The sequence below is a fragment of the Sus scrofa genome, chromosome 6 (assembly GCF_000003025.6).
Source record: "Sus scrofa isolate TJ Tabasco breed Duroc chromosome 6, Sscrofa11.1, whole genome shotgun sequence".
Lineage (NCBI taxonomy): Eukaryota > Metazoa > Chordata > Mammalia > Artiodactyla > Suidae > Sus > Sus scrofa.
Genome location: NC_010448.4, coordinates 100,184,791 through 100,204,335, shown reverse-complemented (window position 1 = coordinate 100,204,335; position 19,545 = coordinate 100,184,791). Strand labels below are relative to the sequence as shown.

General features: G+C 43.2%; 1 long non-coding RNA gene across 3 annotated transcripts; it reads left to right on the top strand.

Moving 5' to 3' along the window:
• On the top strand, positions 208 to 14,001 carry LOC106507633. 3 transcript variants are annotated; one of them, XR_002345012.1, is made up of 5 exons: positions 208 to 359; positions 1,640 to 1,775; positions 2,262 to 2,410; positions 11,292 to 11,365; positions 13,451 to 14,001. It is a non-coding gene; the product is annotated as an uncharacterized LOC106507633 (long non-coding RNA). The 3 variants fall into 3 exon arrangements; XR_002345010.1 differs by having other exon boundaries at positions 11,289 to 11,365; XR_002345009.1 differs by lacking the exon at positions 11,292 to 11,365.

Below are 19,545 nucleotides of genomic sequence, written 5' to 3'. Positions count from 1 at the left end.
GCAACGCGGGGTGGGCAGCAGTTCTGAGGATGCGCTGCTAGGAGCCAGGAAGCACCCCCCCCCCCCCACCGGCTGCTTCTTCCTCGGTGGCCATTAGCTTGAAGCTTGCTTGTTTTCCTGATGCTGATGTGATGCTCTGAACTGGCTAGGGAACAACAATCTGATTGGTGGGAAGTGGAAGAGTCCAGCCCACCGCCTTCTTAAGTTGGCTGGCATTGTCAAAGAAGGAAATTGCCAGAAAGAAATGTAACCCTCTAAGTACAGTAACGTAAACCAGAAGAATGTGATTCTGATGACACTCTTATCCCATCCTGTGAACAAACGTTCGGGAGAAGTGAAAGAACCCCATGGGATAAAAGGTACATATTTTAATGCTTCTTCCAATCAGCAGAAAGGTACTGACTTCCCAGGGTATTCTAAAGATATGGGGGGGTGGGGGAGTTGGCATCAGCATTTAACTATACCAGGAAAAGCTTAACAGCCTCCAAGGGAGTTCCTGAGAGAGTGGTTTAGGAAGAAGACGCGTGTGCACGCACACCCACACTCTACACGCCGAACCTCCCGGTCCCCGGCAGATCGCAGTCTTGGGAGTGATATTCCCGGGCCACAGCGCTCATTTATTTGACCTTGCAGTTGTTGTGTGCCGGTCACAATGACATGTCCCAGCTCTTATAAAGGCAATTTCCTCATCAGCTGTCAAACATGCAGCTTGAAGATACCTATTTTTTTCTTCTCTCCCACTCTTTTTTTTTCCTCCATGTTGCTAACTTAATCCTCTAAAAGGGTAGGGTGGATTCACAGAGATGGCGGGATTCTGAGGCAGGTGAGAAATTACCACGTTTTCCGCCACAGCAAAAAGCATCTCTGAGAGCCCCGGTCCAGATGGCAGATGTGATGTCAGCCCAGCCTGGGTACCAAGAGCCTCTGCCCTGCCTGCTGACTCCATCATGTGTTTCCCGATGTAGGGCCTCACCAGGTCTGGACTTACCCTCCCCCACGCCTTGGTCTCCTGGAGTCTCATGAATAATGGCTTCTCGCATCTTTATTTTATTTTATTTTATTTATTTGCTTTTTATGACCCACCCGTGGCACATGGAGATTCCCAGGCTAGGGGTTGAATCAGAGCTACAGCTGCCAGCCTACAGCACAGCCACAGCAACGGGGCATCTGAGCTGCCAGCCTACACCACAGCTAAGGGCAACACCAGATCCTTAACCCACTGAGCCAGGCCAGGGATTCACCCTGCAAGCTCATGGTTCCTAATCAGATTCATTTCCACTTTGGCCACTGACGGGAACTCCTTCTCACCTCTTTTAGTGATTTTCCCATCACCTCCCAGGACCTACGAGCTTTCCAGATGACTTGTGGGCATTTATTCACTTCTTGGGTTGAATATTTGGCATCCAAATTCTAGTTGACTCACCAGGGTCCTAAAAGTCATCTAAGTTTTAATTATCCATCTGCCCACTGGGAGACAGCCATTGTCAAGCTGAAGTCTCTGGCCTGGGTCAGGCCTTTCTCTGGCAGAGACAAATCATAGCTCTATTGTCAGAAAGGAGCTGGCAGGCAGAAGGCTTTTATTTGTACAGGAGGCCCCCGTGTTATCATTAATGCTGGTCACAATTCTTCTGTTTTCCAGGCCCCCTTCTCCATCATGAAAATGTATCAGTTAAGAAAGTGCCTGCATCTGGAGTCCTCTGAGCCCCCCACAGATACAAGTCGAGGGCCGACTTTCCTGTTTGTCCTTTTCTTCCCATGGAAACAGAATCCACAGTGTATGTCTGGGGTTCAGGGGAGAGAGTCACTTTTACCACAAGGCTAGCCAGCACTCCTTCCAGCTCTCTTTTCCAGGTATAGATCATAGCTGACTCTTTATTCAGGCACGGAAACCTGGATTTATGTCACTAATAAGTGTGTGCTTTGTGCTACAGTCACTGTGCACAGTTCAGAATGTACAATGTGCAGGTTGCAAATTGATAACCATCTATTCTAGATCATAGACAGCTTGGGAGAAGGTGGTGAGGATAGGAATGGAATTCACAGGATGTGGCCAGGACCCAGGAGGCAAAGACCAGCCTGGGAGGTCAGGGCCTCCGAGCCTAATGCAAATTACCCAGCAGATGATCTGCATCCATTTCTCCATTTCACTGAGAACACGCAGACCCTCCTTGGTACTGTCAGTGAATCTTGCTTAGGAGTCAAATACACGAAGAAGCCCGATCTCCCAAATGAAAAATTGCCCTGTTATCTGCTTGCCTTAGGGAGCAAAGATGGTCCTGGATGCCTTAAGAGGGAAACGTTGAACACCACATAAATAAAGGTTGACTTGGTGCAGAAGTGTACAGTGCCATGTCCCTGCATCTTCATGGAGAAATGTATTCTTTCCACATGAGAAGCAACACCGTCCATGGTAAGCCCAGCAAAGCCCAGCACATGGCCAATACTCTCTTTGTTCAATCCCTTCCCCTAACTCCCTTGCTTTCACTAATCAAGATCTTTAAGAAATACGTTGAGTTAAACCTTCAGTTTTGTTCATCGCTTCATTGGGCTGCGTTTCAGAAAGTATGATAGTCCTTGAACATGATGAATGGAAATTCACAAGACACAGTAATGAGATTAAAATGCCTTTACATCCATCATGGAATTCTGAGACACCCCGCCTGCCCAAGAACTGCATTTTTGTCTAGGCACCAAGGTCATTGAGCTTTGCCCAGCAAAAGGCATGAGATAAATGCTTGGGGGCTGTTCCAAGTTCATGCAGGATGGGTGATCCTTGAAGCGATTACACCCTATAATGTGCCTGATTGTTGGAATCCTCTAAGAGCAATTTTTTTTTTACAATTTGTATCCATAGCTGTGTTCCCCTGAACATGGGGCAGGCAATGAACACCTGGTTGTCATTTTATGTCGTGCACCAGGTAGAGACAATCCCTCTTTCTCTAAAGTTCTGAATCGTGACATTAAATAGCACAAGGAAATAAAAGCACAGCACTCCACCAGGACTGTCAGCTGAGATAGAAAACCTGATTAGCAGCAAATTTGGCACCTGAGACTCCTGGAAATGGAATGAATTGCCAAAGGCGGGTCTCGCTAAGAGAACATTGCCTTTTCATTCAGTTACAGCAGAAGAATGTGCTGCTCGATATGGCGCATTAATTGTTTTCTTAGGAAACAGCAGTCTAAATGCAATTTCTAGGATGTGCTTTGGTAAGAGGCATTTTATATAGCTGAGTCTCTATGTCATAGTTGACTCTTATCAAATGCTAAAACCTTTAAAAAATTATGCCATATATACAAATTATCTCGACTCACAAAAAACATATTGGGCACGCTCAGGTTAATTACTACCAGAGAGATTTGGGAGGTCTGGATGTACTTTCAATTTCAGCAAGGAAGTCTGAGCATTGCTAAGAGTGTTAGGATGATAACTAATTCCTGCAGATGAAGGTAAGTTGCTGTGTGAAACTCAGCTGTCAAGACGGATGGTCTGGGTCTACAGCAACACAGCTAGGAAAGTAGGAATTTTACGTGAAACTTCTGGAAGATAAGGAGAAAGCTAGCTTGTTCCTCTGACTTTGTCCATCACCATGGAGACTACAGCTCCAACATTTATATTTCTCTTTTCCTTCTAAAGCTGAAATATGAGGCCAAGGTGATTACCACCTCTGGTAAAGTGTAGGAAGGTAGAGAGGACAATTAAAAATTTAGCATCAAATATATTTGATGTAGATTTCTGTCATTGCTTTGTGAAGTGACATAACTTTTCACCTGAGCCCTCAGGTCTGCTAGAAATATGTCAGGAACGTATTTATTACAGAAACCAGTTGGGGACATGCCACCAAATCATGGTTATATCTCTGTCTCCCGCTCAGAAAAGGGTGGCTCAACATTGATCTTGTCACGGCAGGACTTAAGAAAGAGGCATTTGTGACGTACACGTGGTTGTTTTCATCTGCTTAACACCAAAAAGCATCTAAAGACATTATTGGAAAAAATTTAAACATGGAAAACTATTAATGACATATTGTTAAATGAAAGAGAAATGGTACAAAAGAAGTGTGGCCATTATAAGCCCTCTTTGCAAATACACTCATAGTTATGCATAGAAAGAAAAAAGATGAATAAAATAGAAATAAATCATATTGAGACTTGAGTGTTGGAGAGTATGGTAATTTTGTAAACATTCTGTCCGCATCTCTGTATTTCTTTCCCTTTCGTTTTGAAAAAATTCTGGATTCACAGGAAGTTGCAAAAAAGATTACAGAGAGGTCCTGTGGACCCCTAACCCATTCCTCCCATGGTGACAGCAGTAGAACATAATTGTTGTGCAATATCCAAACCAAGAAGGTAACATGAGTACCATGTTATTTCACTCAGATTTCTCCAAGTTTACATGCTCTTGTGTGTGTGTGTGTGTGTGTGTGTGTGTTCTGGGTGATTTTATCATGTGTAGCTTTATGCAACCACTGTAAAAATCAAGATACAGAAAAATTCCATCATCACAAAGATCTCTTGTACTACACTTTGACAGTCACCCCCCCCCAACTCTGTCCCTTCCTCTTGGTAAGCGCTAAGTCCCTTCTCTACTTCCATCTCTGTACACCTGTGATCCTTTTAAGAATGCTACATAAAAGGAATCATACAGCATATAGTCTTTGGAAACTAGCTTTAATTCACTCAGCATAATTCCCTTGAGTTCCATCCAAGTTGTGTTGATAAACTGGGCTTTTCTGTTGTTGAATAGTATTCTTCTGTGTGACTGTACCACTTTCTTTTCTTTTTTTTTTTTTTTTTTTTTTTTGCTGTTTATGCCTTGCAGGACATCTAATTCCCAAATCCGTAGTCTCTATTACAAATAAAGATACCGCAAACTTTCCTGTACACATTTTTATGGACATAAGTGTCCATTAATCAGAGATAGAGTCTCAGACGTGTGATTTCCAGAGCATATGGTAAATACGCTTAGCATTTAACAAAATTTCTCCAAGTGGCAGGGCTATTTAAAAAATAAATTTATTTATTTATTTATTTGTTGGCTGCACCTGTGACATGTGGGATTTCCCCGGCCACGGATCGAACCTGCACCACAGCAGTGACCCAAGCCACACCACTGACACCACCAGACCCTTAACCGGCCAGGCCACCAGGGAACTCAACACTGCCATTTTACTTCCCCACCAGCAGTGAATGAGAAGACACACAAATGAGGGTGCGTATTAGAGACTCTCATCCTTCTCTTGAAACTTTAGAAATTATGTTAGATGAGGGAAACAAAGGCCGTGATATTGTCTGACATTGTTCTCACATGGAGAGGAAGCATTAAAGTCAACTGTGTTAGGAAGGGGAAGGGCAAATGGACTAAATGGATGAGAGGTTTGTTCACTTTTCTCAAACTTTAAAATGCTGAGATGTGGGATAATTTACACACGATCGTGCAACACCCGGACCAACCACTCAACATCTCTACACAAAGTTACATTCAAACATTTTACACAAATCACAACAGAGTGCTAAACGAATGTTCAAAGAAACCCCAGGGAGGCAGAAAAAGAAGAATAGAGGAACGGAAAGTGAAAACACACAGGAAAGTGGTAGAATTAAGCCTTAATGTGTGGATAATTGAATTAAATGTAAATTCAATTCATCTTAAAACACCGATGACAAGACAGAGATAGGAAGACTTTTTTTTTTTCATTTTTTAAAGCTGCATTAAAGAATAGTTGATTTATAATGTTGTGATCATTTTTGCTAAACAGCAATGTGATTCAGTTATACACACATCCATTCTCTTCCAGATTCTTTTCTCACATAGATTATCACAAAATATTGGGTAGAGTTCCCTGTGCTTTATAGCAGGTCCCCGTTGGCATTCATTCCATGTACCTCTATGTGCATTTGCCAATCCCAACCCCCTTTGGTAACCATGAATTTGTTTTCAAAGTCTGTGGGTCTGTTTCTGTTCTGCAAAGAAGTTCATTTGTATCCTTTTTCTAAGACTGAATTTTCTGAATGATCCAACTATATACTGTTTAAAATAAACATCAAATATATTTGTGTATAGGTAAGTTGAAAGAAAAGGATGCAAAAAGACATATTATGTAAACACTAATCAAAGTAAAGCAGAAATTGACATCAGATAAAGCAAACTTTGAGCAAAATGGCAAGTTTCCCAGCCTCTCTTCCACCTTCCAGAATCTTCCTGTGCTCATTTACCATGTTATGTCCAAGGATGTTTAGTTAAGAGCAAGGACGTTAGGAAAAGAAGACAAGGGGCTTCTTCATCTTGGCAAGAATTGAAGTCCTCAATACTTTTCTAAATATAAATTAAACTAGAAGTTTAAATAGTATATTTAAAGTACATTTAAATTATTAAAATAAATTAAACTATATACATGAGAGCACTTGGAACTTGAATAGCAAATCAAGGAGAATTTTCCTTTTGTGAATTTCAATTTAGAAAATTTTATTGATTCATGATTCAAAAAATGTCCTTGATCACCTACTTGGTGCCAGGCTCCATGATGAGCACTGGGGCACACTTTCATCAGAGAAGGTCCTAGAGCTGGGACTCAGGTCTGTCACACGCAGGATGACGCTACAGGCATGAAGGGCTGTGAGCAAAACAAACTGGGACTTAGTGGGGTGCGGGGAAGGGGGTGAGGGGGGCCACAGCCAAGGGGATGGGGCCAAGCAGGCCAAGGCGAAAGCAATCTGGCCACAGCAATGCTCCAAACAAAGGGATTTAAATAACAGGATAAAGATACTCTGTGCATGACTTTCAAGTGCACCTGATCCTTGCAACTGTCACTGTTAAGCACTTAAACCTAGAGAACAGGAAGAGAAAGACAAGAAGAGGGGAATGAAAAGAGAATGACAAGTAAGAGAGAGGACGAAAGATGCTGGAGAAGAAGTGGGATGAGGCTCAGAAAATGCCAGAAGCCACTCCTGGGCCATGACCTTAGTGCTCTGAGCAAGGCTGGGCCCTGAACGCCCCAGCAGCATGCAGGCTGCCCCTGGGAACGGCCCCCAGCATTAGGATCAGCCAAGGTCTTCATGGGGGGAAGAGAAGAAACCCCGAATGCACCCACTGAAAATCCCCTCTGAAGAAAATGTCAGAAATGAAATCTTATCTACTGCTTTTAGGAGAAAAATATCTTTGGGAGGGAACCTTGAGTAAGTCACTAGGAACATATTTTTAATGCATTGTTAAAAATACTTCTATTGAATTGCTTGATACCAACCTGGATTATTTTGGCTGAAAACACTACCACTGACCAGGATTTTTTCTGCATCTGCACCCTTGAAAAGCATTTTGTTTTGTTTGTTGTTTGTTTGTTTTGGATTATAGCCATTACTGAACTTGTTCAACTGCAGTTTTCAGTAAGAGTTTTGGCTTTGGGGAGGGGCTTCTTAATGCCTTTGTTAACAAAAAACAGAGTGTTTTAGTATAACGTAACATACATTGGATAAAAAATACATATCTGCAGTTGCATCTCCCCTCGGATTTCAGTCCTTTTAATTAATTTATTTTTTGTTATTTTATTTTGTTTCAAGAGGCCATTGAAAAATCAAACATATCTGGGAGTTCCCATCATGGCTGGGTGGTAATGAACTCTACTGGTATCCAGGAGGACTTAGGTTCGATCCCTGGCCTCGTTCAGTGGGTTAAGAGTCCAGGGTTGCCATGAGATGTGCAGTAGGTCGCAGACTCCGCTCAGATCCCACATTGCTGTAGCTGTGGCATAGGCCTGCAGCTGCAGCTCAGATTCGACTCCTAGCCTGGAACTTCCATATGCTACAGGTGAGGCCCTAAAAAGAAAAAAAAAAAAAAAAAAAAAAGCAAAAGAAAAAAAATCAGGAGCATAGAAATGGGGTTAGTTATTTTATGTGAAAAATGCTGAGGACAGCCTCCAACAGGAGCCTTTGTTAAGAGTCTTTAGAATTGGAAGATAAATAAATACATATTCTGGGGGGAAGTGATTTTCTAGTATCTGGTAAACTTTATTTGCTCTTTGGTCACAGGGTGGGGAACCATTTTGCAGGAAGATTTGCTATGAACCGCAGGCCTGCGTGCATGAATGGACAAGGTGGGAGCCTTGAGAGGGTGAGGGCAATGTCCCCTCTTTGTCACCATCAGCTTTTAGAACTCTGGTGTGAAAAACTGGCTTTGCTTTCTGGCCTTATAAATCTTGAAATTCCGTTTTTAACAGATCCTAAGGTTTCCTTCACCACATTCCTCTCCAGTCGGTCTGCACCAGGTATTGTGGTTGGTTTCTTCCATGAGAAACACAAAGCCAGTCCCAAGGGGGTTACCCAAGTTCACAGGAAACAAGAGCTTCTAGGAAAAGGGAGATGGGTTTAAAGGTCAGGACGGAAACCTGAGTGTTTAGCTTTGGCTGCGGGGGGAGAAGGAGGGGCCAGAATAGCAGAGAGTGAGGCAAAGAAATCACAACACAGGCCTGTCTGGAGGCAGATGGTCTCTTCACCAGCCACGCGTGTTTCTTTTGTTTTGTTTTATGGAGACTTTTTAAAGAGCAGTTTTTAGCTTCTGGCAAAATGGAGCAGAAATTGTTGCAATCTGGAGTTCCCGTCGTGGCGCAGTGGTTAACGAATCCAACTAGGAACCATGAGGTTGCAGGTTCAATCCCTGGCCTTGCTCAGTGGGTTAAGGATCTGGTGTTGCCGTGAGCTGTGGTGTAGGTTGCAGACGTGGCTCGGATCCCGCGTTGCTGTGCTCTGGTGTAGGCCGGTGGCTACAGCTCCAATTAGACCCCTAGCCTGGGAACCTCCATATGCCACGGAAGCGGCCCTAGAAAAGGCAAAAACAAAACAAACAAACAAAAAAAAGAAATTGTTGCAATTTCCCACATGCACATGCACAGTCTGCCCCATCGCCAACAGCCCCGGGGACGGTAATGTATTACCGCCATGAACCTGTATGGACACACTGTGTCCAGGAGGACCCCTTTAAAGGACAAATCAGGTCATAGCAGTGCTTCCCTCCGTTGTCCGAGGTCTCCCGGCTCCCTGAAAGAAGAGTCTGTTCCTTAGGACTGCGTGGATGGCCCTCACCATCTGGTCACCTGCCCCAGCTCATCCAGCTCAGTCTCGGTGATGTTATTGCCCTGGACTTAACTGCTCACTTATTTTGTCCCAGCCAAGTTGGCCTCGTTGCTGCTCCTCAAGCAGTATGTGCAAGGCTCGCCCCAGGCCCTTTGCACCAGCCGCACCCCTGCCTGATCCGTGTGGCTCCCCAGTCATCTCCTCCTAGACTTTGCTCAAGGGTCACCAGCGCAATTGAAAAGAGCACATATGTTAGTTTGGCTGGTAGTTACCAATGATGCGATGGCTTAAAAACCCTACTTTTTGCTCTGAGGCTACCTCCTCGGACAAACTTCCATTTAGACATTCTCAACTCTCCTCAGTGTGGAAAATTGAAGTTAAAAGTAGTCATTTTTCCTTCTGAGTCTAAGGCATTAGTAACATAACGGCAGGATTGTGAATTGGTGGTCATGTCCATGGAGCAGCAACAGCGACGGGCTTAACATGGGTCCTGTTATCTCCGTCCCACAAACCCTTGCGTCTAAGTGGTGCATCTGACCATCATAATCACCACACATCCTGCCGTCGATCGAGACAAGGACAGCGTCTCTCATGGCCAAAGACACCTCTGCATGGAGACCCGACATGTACCAATGGGAATGCACGGGTTGCAATAAAAAGCGACTTCTGATATGAACTGTATTTTCAAACCCATATATGATTGTGGTTAGAAAGAGGAGAGATGGGAAATTTGGTAACAGGGGTTGGAGAGAGTGGAAGTGATTTATGATTTCAAGAAATATTTGAAGTGGCAAAGAGGAGGAAATTATCCTCTTTAGGTCCTAATACATGAAAGGCAGTCTGTGCACAAGTGTGTGTGTGTGTGTGTGTGTGTGTGTGTGTGAGAGAGAGAGACAAAGAGAGAGAGAGAGAGTTGAGGAAATAGTCTAGGCAAACGTGGGTAGTAAGTCTTTTATTTGATTAACCTTCAGAATCAACTGATTAATCACGAATGTCTGTCGAGAGGCTCTGAGCAAAATATTTGCCATTAATTACACACACTTAACATTTACTAAAACTCTCAACCCAACTGCAGTTAATTTTGGAACGAGAAACGTAGCCAGATTTCCATTTAATGGATTGAACAATGATTGTGTGTTTCTTCCTGTGGCCTCCTGGACCCACCCTACCCTGGGCCACCGCAGATGAGGTATGAAAACCCCCCTTGTCCACAAAGACATGCCTTGAAGTCCTGGTTCCACATATTCTCGGTGACCCTGGGCCAGTTATGTCACCTGCTGGGTTCATTTTCTATAAATCAAAGGGTGGATTCACTTGAACCTTCAGGTCTTTGCAGGTATAATGGACACCTTCCCTGTACTCAGACTTTTCTAGCATCGTACTCTCAAGCTTGTAATAGTTTCATTAAACATCATAACCTGAGATGACAGCAATGGTAACATAGCAAATGAAATGCATTCTTTGCCGTTCTGCGCAAGTGCAGCGCAATCGCGATGATAAGCACTCTTGCGCTGGAGCTTGCTTGTCCTTTATCAAACACTAACCTCTGGGAGTTCCTGTTGTGGCTCAGAACCCGACTCGTATCCATGAGGATCTCGGTGTGATCCCTGGCCCCACTCGTGGGTTATGACCTGGCGTTGCCATGAGCTGTGGTGTAGGTCACAGACGCAGCTGGGATCCTGCATCTTGGTGGCTGCAACGTAGGCCAGCAGCTGCAGCTCCGATTCAACCCCTAGCCTGGGAACCTCCATATGCTGCGGATGCGGTCCAAAAAAGACAAAACAAACAAACAAACAAAAAACCCTGCAGAGGTTGGCTCCTCCAACAGTGCACACTCCCAAACAGTGCATAAGGCAAGGCTAACAAAGTTTCTGTATTACAGGGTGAGGCACTGGGGAGCAGGGCCCCTTGCTCTGGCCTGACAGGGGAAAGGACAGAAGCTGGACCCTGTCCAGCTGGCATTCCCTTCCTAGTTTGGCAGTGAGCCGCTAGGGAGATAGAAGTGAAGCACTCCGCTTTGGACTCAGAGGTATGGGTTCAAACCCCAAATACCTGCTGGCTGCATGATATTGTCTGATGACTCAGGTGTTGAATGTAATTTTTCTGAAATGCAACTTGCCCCTGGGGCTTCAGGTTCTCCTGAGGATTGAATGAGATTTGCATGGAAAGCATTTAGCCCAGGACAGGGCACATTGGATAAATATTGACTGTTGCCATCCTCTTAGCAGCAAACTGTGACTCCGTCCCACACAGTGCATATAAAACTGCAGCCCGGAGCCTCAAGCTCACCTCCGAGAAGCAGGTTTGTAGGCCCACTGGCTGTGTTCTGAGCCTTTCCATCAAGTTTCTCCTTTGTTCATTCTTTTTTTCCCCCCACTGTTCATAACCCCTAAATATTGTTGGGTTTGGTTTTCCCATTGTGAAGGATAATTGAAAATACAGCATTCAGCCAATTTACACATTGTGTGTGTGTGTGAATAAGAAACAGTCTCCCATCAGTGAAATTCCCAGTGTTTCCTCGGGCCCAGCTCCCCGAGCTTCCCTGTGGTCCTGTCTCGACGACACACTTTTTTCCTTCCTCTGAAGAATCCTTGTTTACTTAATCGCAACCTCTCACTACAAATGCCTCACACAGGGACCCTCTTCCTTCTCAACACGGAGGGTTTCTGCAGTCTTTTCTCCTCTCCCAGCCTAACCCTCTGCTGTTCCTCCTGTGATGTGTTCAGCCTTCTTTACACTTAGTGGTGTTTGCTTCCGATTTTCATTTGTGGTCCCCCAAAGTGTCACTGATCCGTAACACCCTCCTGTTTTGTTTGACTTTAGCGGCTTCTGAAAGCCAAACCTGTACCTCAAAACTCTGTTGTTCCTATCTATCAAAAAGATATAAAACATGTAAAACAGCGCCTCATTTTTCCTCTCTTTATAGTTCCATATGATGGGTTCTAGCCAAAAAAAAAAAAAAAAAAAATTTTTTTTCGAGTCTTGGTAGTATTGCTGGTGTCTTCTATTTCTCTAAGTGACAGAAATGTCCATATGGCTCAAGTTCAAGGCTTTGGGGTTTGAATGTCTGCTATGTCTTAAAGCCAGTTATAAAGTGGGATGTCCCAGCTTTTGTCTCAATATCTGCAAACAGCCTTAAGTGAGAAAAGAAGCAAATAATTTTTCTGAATTAAAAAGCTCCTCTGTTGTTGTTTTCTTTTTTTTCAGACAAAGGGCTAAGAACATATAATTTTATTACTAAAACCAAAACACCTCTTTTCCATGGTCAGACAGTACACATGGGGCTGGTTTTTTTGCCCTCATCCTGTCTTTGGGTTCCCAGACCTTGCTATTTCCTCCAGGCTATGCTGCCTCCTGTGAGCAGTTCCCACGTCCACAGCAGGGTGCGTTGGCTCCCGTCACAAAAGAACAAGTCTCATTCAAGCTGGCAGAATCACAGAATTTAAAGTGGACCCTGTCCACAAGCCAAGGACAGAATGATCAATCCAGTGAGTTTCCTATTAAGGAGGCTTCTACGTCATTGCTTACTGACCAGGAAACTTACCTGTATTATATTGTGTTAATAATTTGGCAACAATTATCCTCTGCAGACGAGGATACTGTTTGAATAAAACTAACATGTGTGCCCCCCCCACTCCCCGTCAAGCATCAAGGAAGTAGCAGAGTTGGAGCCCTTCCAAGGGAAGTCTGATTACGGAGCCCGTGTGTCTTCCTGGGCCCCATCCACCAATGCAAAGCAAGAACTCCAGGTTAATAACATTTGCCGCGAAGTGTACATTTGTGCCCTTTCTGATCTCCGGTCCACTGTCAGGCACATTTCACCTTATTTCCGTTCTTTATGCACGTGGATATGCACGTGGATGAAATATATATCTGTAGAGGGAAAAATCGCATAAAACACTGCATCCTTTTATGAAAATATACCACATCAAAGGGAAAAATAAACCATTGCACAAAGCATCATTGATAACCCTAGGGGAAGGCTTCAGAGAGAGAAAAAGCTAGCTTGTTTACCTAATTTCTGGTCATTAAATTGCATGTGTTCCTGAATTCTCATGAGTCACATGTATGAATAGGAGAGCTTCTACAGGAAAAGAAAGGAGGTGAGCAGGGGGCCAAAGAGAAGTCTCCACTGGGCCAACGGGACAGCTGAGGACACTGGAGCATAAGGGGGAGTCTGCTGGTCCCTACGTGTGGGCGGGTGAGACCCTCCTGTCTGCAGGGTCCTGCTTCTGCGAGGGCAGCAGCATCTCCCTCTGAAAGCACGCTGCCCTGTCCATAAAGACCCAGCCGCTTTGGCAAAGGGCCTAACTGTCCCTCTCTTAGCTGTGCGAATTTCCACCCACTTAATACAGGAAAGCTCTAATTGTCTCGTTTTGTGTCACAGGAGCAGAGGCAGTGCCACACGCGCGCGCCATGGCCTTCCAGGAGAAGTACTGAAGCCTTTCAGCTGCCTTGACTCTGTGCCTTTCACACCAGGCCTCATCCAGGACCCCAGAGATAGGATCGGGTGTAAGAGCATTAGGTTGCATGAAAATAGGGCACCGCTTTTAGATGGCGCTCCCCTGAGACGTTGGGAGAGGCGACAGGAAATGGCGAACTTGGGGGCAGAAGGGAACTGGTGGATTGAAGCTAGTTGGCCGGTCTGTGGCTTAATGATCTGCTGTGACAGACAAAGGGAGACTAGGGCATGGTTATATATTTTAAGCTATCAGGTCAAATGGAAAAATCAGAAAAGGCAAGGAGTGAGCTTTTAACCAGTATTTCTTGTCTGCCTGTGGATGGGGGTGGACACATCGGTCAGCAAAGTGGTAAAAAGATAGGGCCTCTTCCTTCTCACATCCATGAAGGTCAGTTTCAGTGCTTTCTTGTGTTGGAAAGGGAAGAATCTTGAATTAAATTACACGGCCTTATATTTTAGGACGATCTCGAATTCAATTACATGGCTTGATATTTCAGAACGTGTTGATAATCCGAAATCTCTCATTTCCCATAGCATAGAGACAGGCGATTCTGCTTTTCTCAAAATTACCTTTTCTCAAAATTACCTTCTGACAAAACAATGATAGAGCCTACTTTAGTCATTAGATAATAGAGGAATAATGATTCAGAAGTTTTTGTCATAGGATTTCTACATCGTTTTCTTAAACTCTATGGAGAAATAGATGGTCGCACAAAACCCGAATCCATGGAAAGTGTAATTCCCTGAGTTCCGACAGTTACATTGACCTGAGAAACCACTGCCAGAACCAAGATACAGAACATTTCTTATTTATTTATTTATTTATTATTTATAGCAGAGTTGATTTACAGTGTTGTGCCAATTTCCGCAGTACAGCGAGGTGACCCAGTCATACATACTATCTTCCACCATGGTCTGTCTCAAGAGATTGGACAGGAGTTCCCACTGCGGCACAGCAGAAATGAACCTGACTACTATCCATGAGGACGTGGGTTTGATCCCTGGCCTCACTCAATGGGTCAAGGATCCAGCATTGCTGTGAACTGTGCCGTAGGTCACAGATGAGGCTCCGATCCTGGGTTGCTGTGGCTGTGGCATAGGTGAGAAGCTGTAGCTCTGATTCGACCCCTACACTGGGAACCTCCATGTGCCGAGAGTGCGGCCCTAAAAATCAAAAAAAAAAAAAAAAAAAGAGAGAGAGAGAGAGAGAGAGAGAGAAAGAGATTGGACATAGTTCCCAGGGCTGCCCGGTAGCATTTCATTGCTTATCATCCTACACGGAATAGTCTGCCTCTCCATCACTTGAGGGAGGTTCCTCCTGCCCCTTTTCAGTCTTTCCCTCCCTCCACCCACCACAGCCAACCACTGGCCTTTTGCCCACATCTTTTTTCAAAGCCAGAAATGTGTTTGAGTCAGCTTCTGGTGAGGGGGGAAAGAGGGCTACGGGGGAAGAAAGAACTTCCAGGGTTTTTCTGAAAGACCATCCAAAGTCCATGTCACGCATAGGTTGCTATTCACAAAGAGCTGGGGGGAACGCCCTATTCCCTCCATCACTGTCCTGATGCCAGGGAAGGGCAGACAGGGCTGAAGTCAAGCCCAGCTCTGAGCATGGGAGAGACGCAGGGGGAGACCAGATAAGGCCTCTTTTCCTCTGGTTGATCAGGCAATACAAATTTGATAGCTGGAAGTGTTAGGACACGTGCAATTCTGGGGGCGGGGAGAGCACTGGCCTGAGCCAGGGGGCCCCTACCTGTGTGGTTTCACAGGTCCTGCTCCCAACTGCTTTCATTCCTCCAAGTCAAGTGAGAAGGCGGGGTTGAATGATCTTCAAAGACCCTTCCTGGTCTAAAAATCCCATAAATAAGGTCTTTAAAACGCCACTGACTGCGGGTTAAGCAATTGAAATAAAAACAGACCACTGAAAATTTGTAAAAGAAATCGTTTAAGTTCTCTATATCTCTTGCAGAAATTATTCTTTCACCCAACTGGTCTGGCATAAGCATTAGTTCAATTGTCTCCTTTCAGTCTTTTTCACACTTATTTTAATGATTCTGTCACTACGATCTTACTTTGAGAATTAAGAGGAAAATGCATAAAAAGTAAATAATATTAATGTCTCTGCATCTTGTTGAAAAGTACTGTTTTCCTGGAGGAAGTATTACGTTTACTTTTTAAAGGCTGCACTATTTTAACCTTATTTCTGGGCCACTTTCATTGAAAGAGGCTTTAAACTGATTAATGCAAAAATTATAATTTTCTAATACTTATTTTAGCAATTAGAAGGAAAACAGAAAAAAACCTGCACCCTTTCAGAATATCTTCTTCCAAAGATATTACCTAAAGAGGCAGTCGTAATACTGTTTCAAACTGAGTTTTAATATCTCCTTTCTTTCAATAAGATAAATATTGAGATGTGGGGCAAGCCAAACTTCAAAATCACTTTTCTGCTTTTTCAGCGATAATTCTACGTTTGTCTTCTGATTCTTTCATGTTTCTAACTTTGTGGAAACATGAGTCTTGCCAGTGTTAAACTCAACTATTTTGAAATTTATGGATTATATCACTTTTCTTCTCTTTATGATTACTCTCTGATACCTCAGATAAAAACTCAAATAAGTTCATTTTACTGCTCATTATTACAAAATGTTTAATGGAAAAATCTGAATTAGTTATATGGAACTAATATAATTAATTACATAGAACTTTTAAAATTATTATGAAATTCATGGATTTTTGGCAGTAACTTTAATGGAATCAAAAGAAGTCATGTGAGTTTTTTAAAGCCTCAGTCTCAACCAAATCTAAATGTCATAATTTTTTAAAAGTTTAACCCAATTTACCAAACTATAACCAATGAGAAAATACATTTTCACTGCAAATAAACTCAAATCTTTTCTAACATAATTTTGGAACATGAAAATAATTTCTGAACCTGAAACAAACTGATGGTTATTGGATTTACATGTCGGCTCTATAAATCTATACTTTTATTTATTCATTATCTCGTTGAAAAGTTATGATGCATATATCATCCTCGAAAGCTAACACATAGATTTTATTTTAAATAGTTCATATTAGTATAGGTTATACTATAGTATAGATTATACTATACAGCAAAGATGTATATCTTTTCAGTATGTATATACATAATGTTTATATGTATATAGATTTAGATATAATGTAATAATGTAATGTATATTAGAATGTAATATTGCTATACCTTACAGGTAGCTTTAAAACTATATTCCATACAAGGATGTTAACCATTACATATATGTAATATTTTTATATATAAATTATATATATATATTTTAAGCATTTTTTCCGTGGGGGCAGGTTGTGGAGTGTGTTCTAAATTTTTAGTTAAATTCGTACTTGCTCATTAGTTCATTTTAGATCAGCTCCTAATTTCTTTCAAATCCTGAGCTTATTGGCCTCTGCTGATTTGCATAGCTGTGCATGCAATCTTAAATGTGAAGGAGATTAACGTTAGGAAATTGGAACAGACTGGAACAAGGGTCAGCAAATTTGGCTGTTCTGCTACCCCTGGGATGAGGGACAGCAGTATCTCCATGTCAGGTGTCACCTCTATGACTCACTGGGGACAGGCGGCATCGGAGTCCGCACCCGCCAGTCACTCCAAGGCCGACAAGCTGAGGCCCCAACAATGCCTTTATTCATGGCACCCACATGCTAAGTGGGGACAAAGGCCCACTGGAGGTCAAGAGGGGCTGTCATTATCAAGTGTCACACTGCAGCCAAAACCTCATACCTGCTGCAACTCCAGTGTTCAGGGCGGTCCTGGTAGTGGCAGGGCCTGCCCCTGTCCTGGGAATGGGCTTGGGCTGAGAGGTTCTGTGCACAGTCCCCGTTCTCTGGCTCCTTGGGCGCTGGAGATGCCATAGTTCAAGCAGAATTTAAAATGTCAAGGAAGAGAAGGAGTTCATTAGAAAACCAGGAACATCCTTCCAAAGCAGTCCCATCCTCTGTGCCTAGATAAATAGGACTTAGGCTTCCTGCAATGCATCTGGCATTCGTGATGAAGAAGGTCAATCTGGAGTGTCTGTTGTGGCTCAGCAATAATGAACTTCACTAGTGTTCGTGAGGATGCTGGTTTGATCCCTGGCCTCGCTCAGTGAGTTAAGGATCCAGCACTGCCATGAGCTATGGTGTAGATTTAAGATATGACTTGGATTCTGCATTGCTGCGGCTGTGTATAGGCTAGCAACAACAGCTCCAAGGCAACCCTTAGCCTGAGAACCTCCATGTGCCTCGGGTGGGGCCCCAATTTAAAAAAAAAAAAAAGAGGAAAAGGTCAATTTGATTTTTCACAGAATCATTTATCAAGTGTTGCTATAAAATGTGAACTCCATGAGCTTTTGACATGAGAGAGTGTGTGTGTGTGTGTGTGTGTGTGTGTGTGTGTGTGTGATTTTTGTCTCTGGTCCATTGTTGTTTCCCAAATGCTAAGCACCCCGCCTGCAGGCACTAAGTAAATAATAAATATGTGCTGAATGAATGGTTGTTGTAAGCACTGTCCATATGATCTGATATTTTACATGTATTTTATCATTTAAATTTCAACAACTCAAATAACATGGATACAGCACACACCCCAGTTTGCGGATGAAAAACATCAATCCCAGAGAGTTAAATGATATGATTTCTCCCTCAATAGGAGGGGTCACTTTCCTTTCAGTGTCTTTGCATGAGTTTAGCTCCAAAGCTAGATATTGTTTTAAAACTTTCAGAGAAACAGTTTCTTTAGTTGATGCTTATAGGGGACTATGGCCTAGGACCACACTTGTTACAACCAGCGAGCCCACACCTAGCCGAAGGTAAGGAGCTCAGCTTCAAAGACCGCTCCCTCCTGAGACAATGGATGTTGCCAATGGCGTTGTAATTAGGAGCTGGGCCGAGACCAAACAGAGAGCAGCATGTCTATAAAACCATGTGATTCCTTAGCTGTCACAGGTATGGACCATGTGAACCACAGGTGATAAACTCTTTAACCAATTAGTGCTTCTCGATTCTATCCATTTTCCATGTGAAAGTCTGGCTAGCTCTTTCATTTTTTTTCTTAAAGGATCACCTCTGCATTAATATTGTCTTAAAAAAAGTTGCATGACTCTCTCATTGCAATAAACTTCATTTATGTTCTGGGGATGAGCCTAATAATCCAGAATAAAATGGAAGGTAAGGATTATTAATCTACCTCCAGGGCTTTTTTTTTTTTTTTTTTTTTTTGAGTAATGGTCAAGATATATTGAGAGAGGAGCAGGCTATTTTCATCCTCAGAATTCATGCCTCACTGGAAACAATATGAACTGAGCAATAACGCTTACAATAACTATTTTTACTTTGGACATGTGCAATGCATAGAGCTTAGAGGAGAAAAATGTATTACAATTTTAACATTCCATAGCCATTAAAATCAGCCATTCTGTTTGAAAGTTGTCCAGGACTATTCTCCTCTACCTTATTTCCCCCAACTGCTAACAAAAATCTAGGAGGGCAATTTAGAAAGTGAAGCTAGGGAATGCAAGATCTTATGAAAGAAACAGGACAGGAAACAGGGACGAAGACACACGGTCTTGTTCACATCAAGGTGCTATTGTCTGTGTATGGGAGAGAATAAGACACCTGCCATCTTGAAAAGACAGTAGTAGGTGTTGCGGGCCCCCGAGCAGATTTCTGAGGAGAGGATCCATAACTTCATCAGGCTCCCGTCAGTGGTTATAATTTATTAGATTAGGAAACATTGTTCTAGCAAAGTATTGAATTTTCACACTATGCCAACATCTGCCTTCCAGTCATTTCACCAGGAAGTCTGAAGGTTTAGGTTCCCCAGGGCTTCCAACTTCTTCTGTGTTGAGAGTCTGGCGTGGATGATTTGGGGTGAGCAAAGTACCTGAGGAGTAAAATGACTTTAAATGAGGAAACACGAGTAAACTTCTCAGGCTGTTGTTAAGCCCACAGGGGAAAATTCATTGGACAGCAGAGCCGAAAAAAAAAAAAAA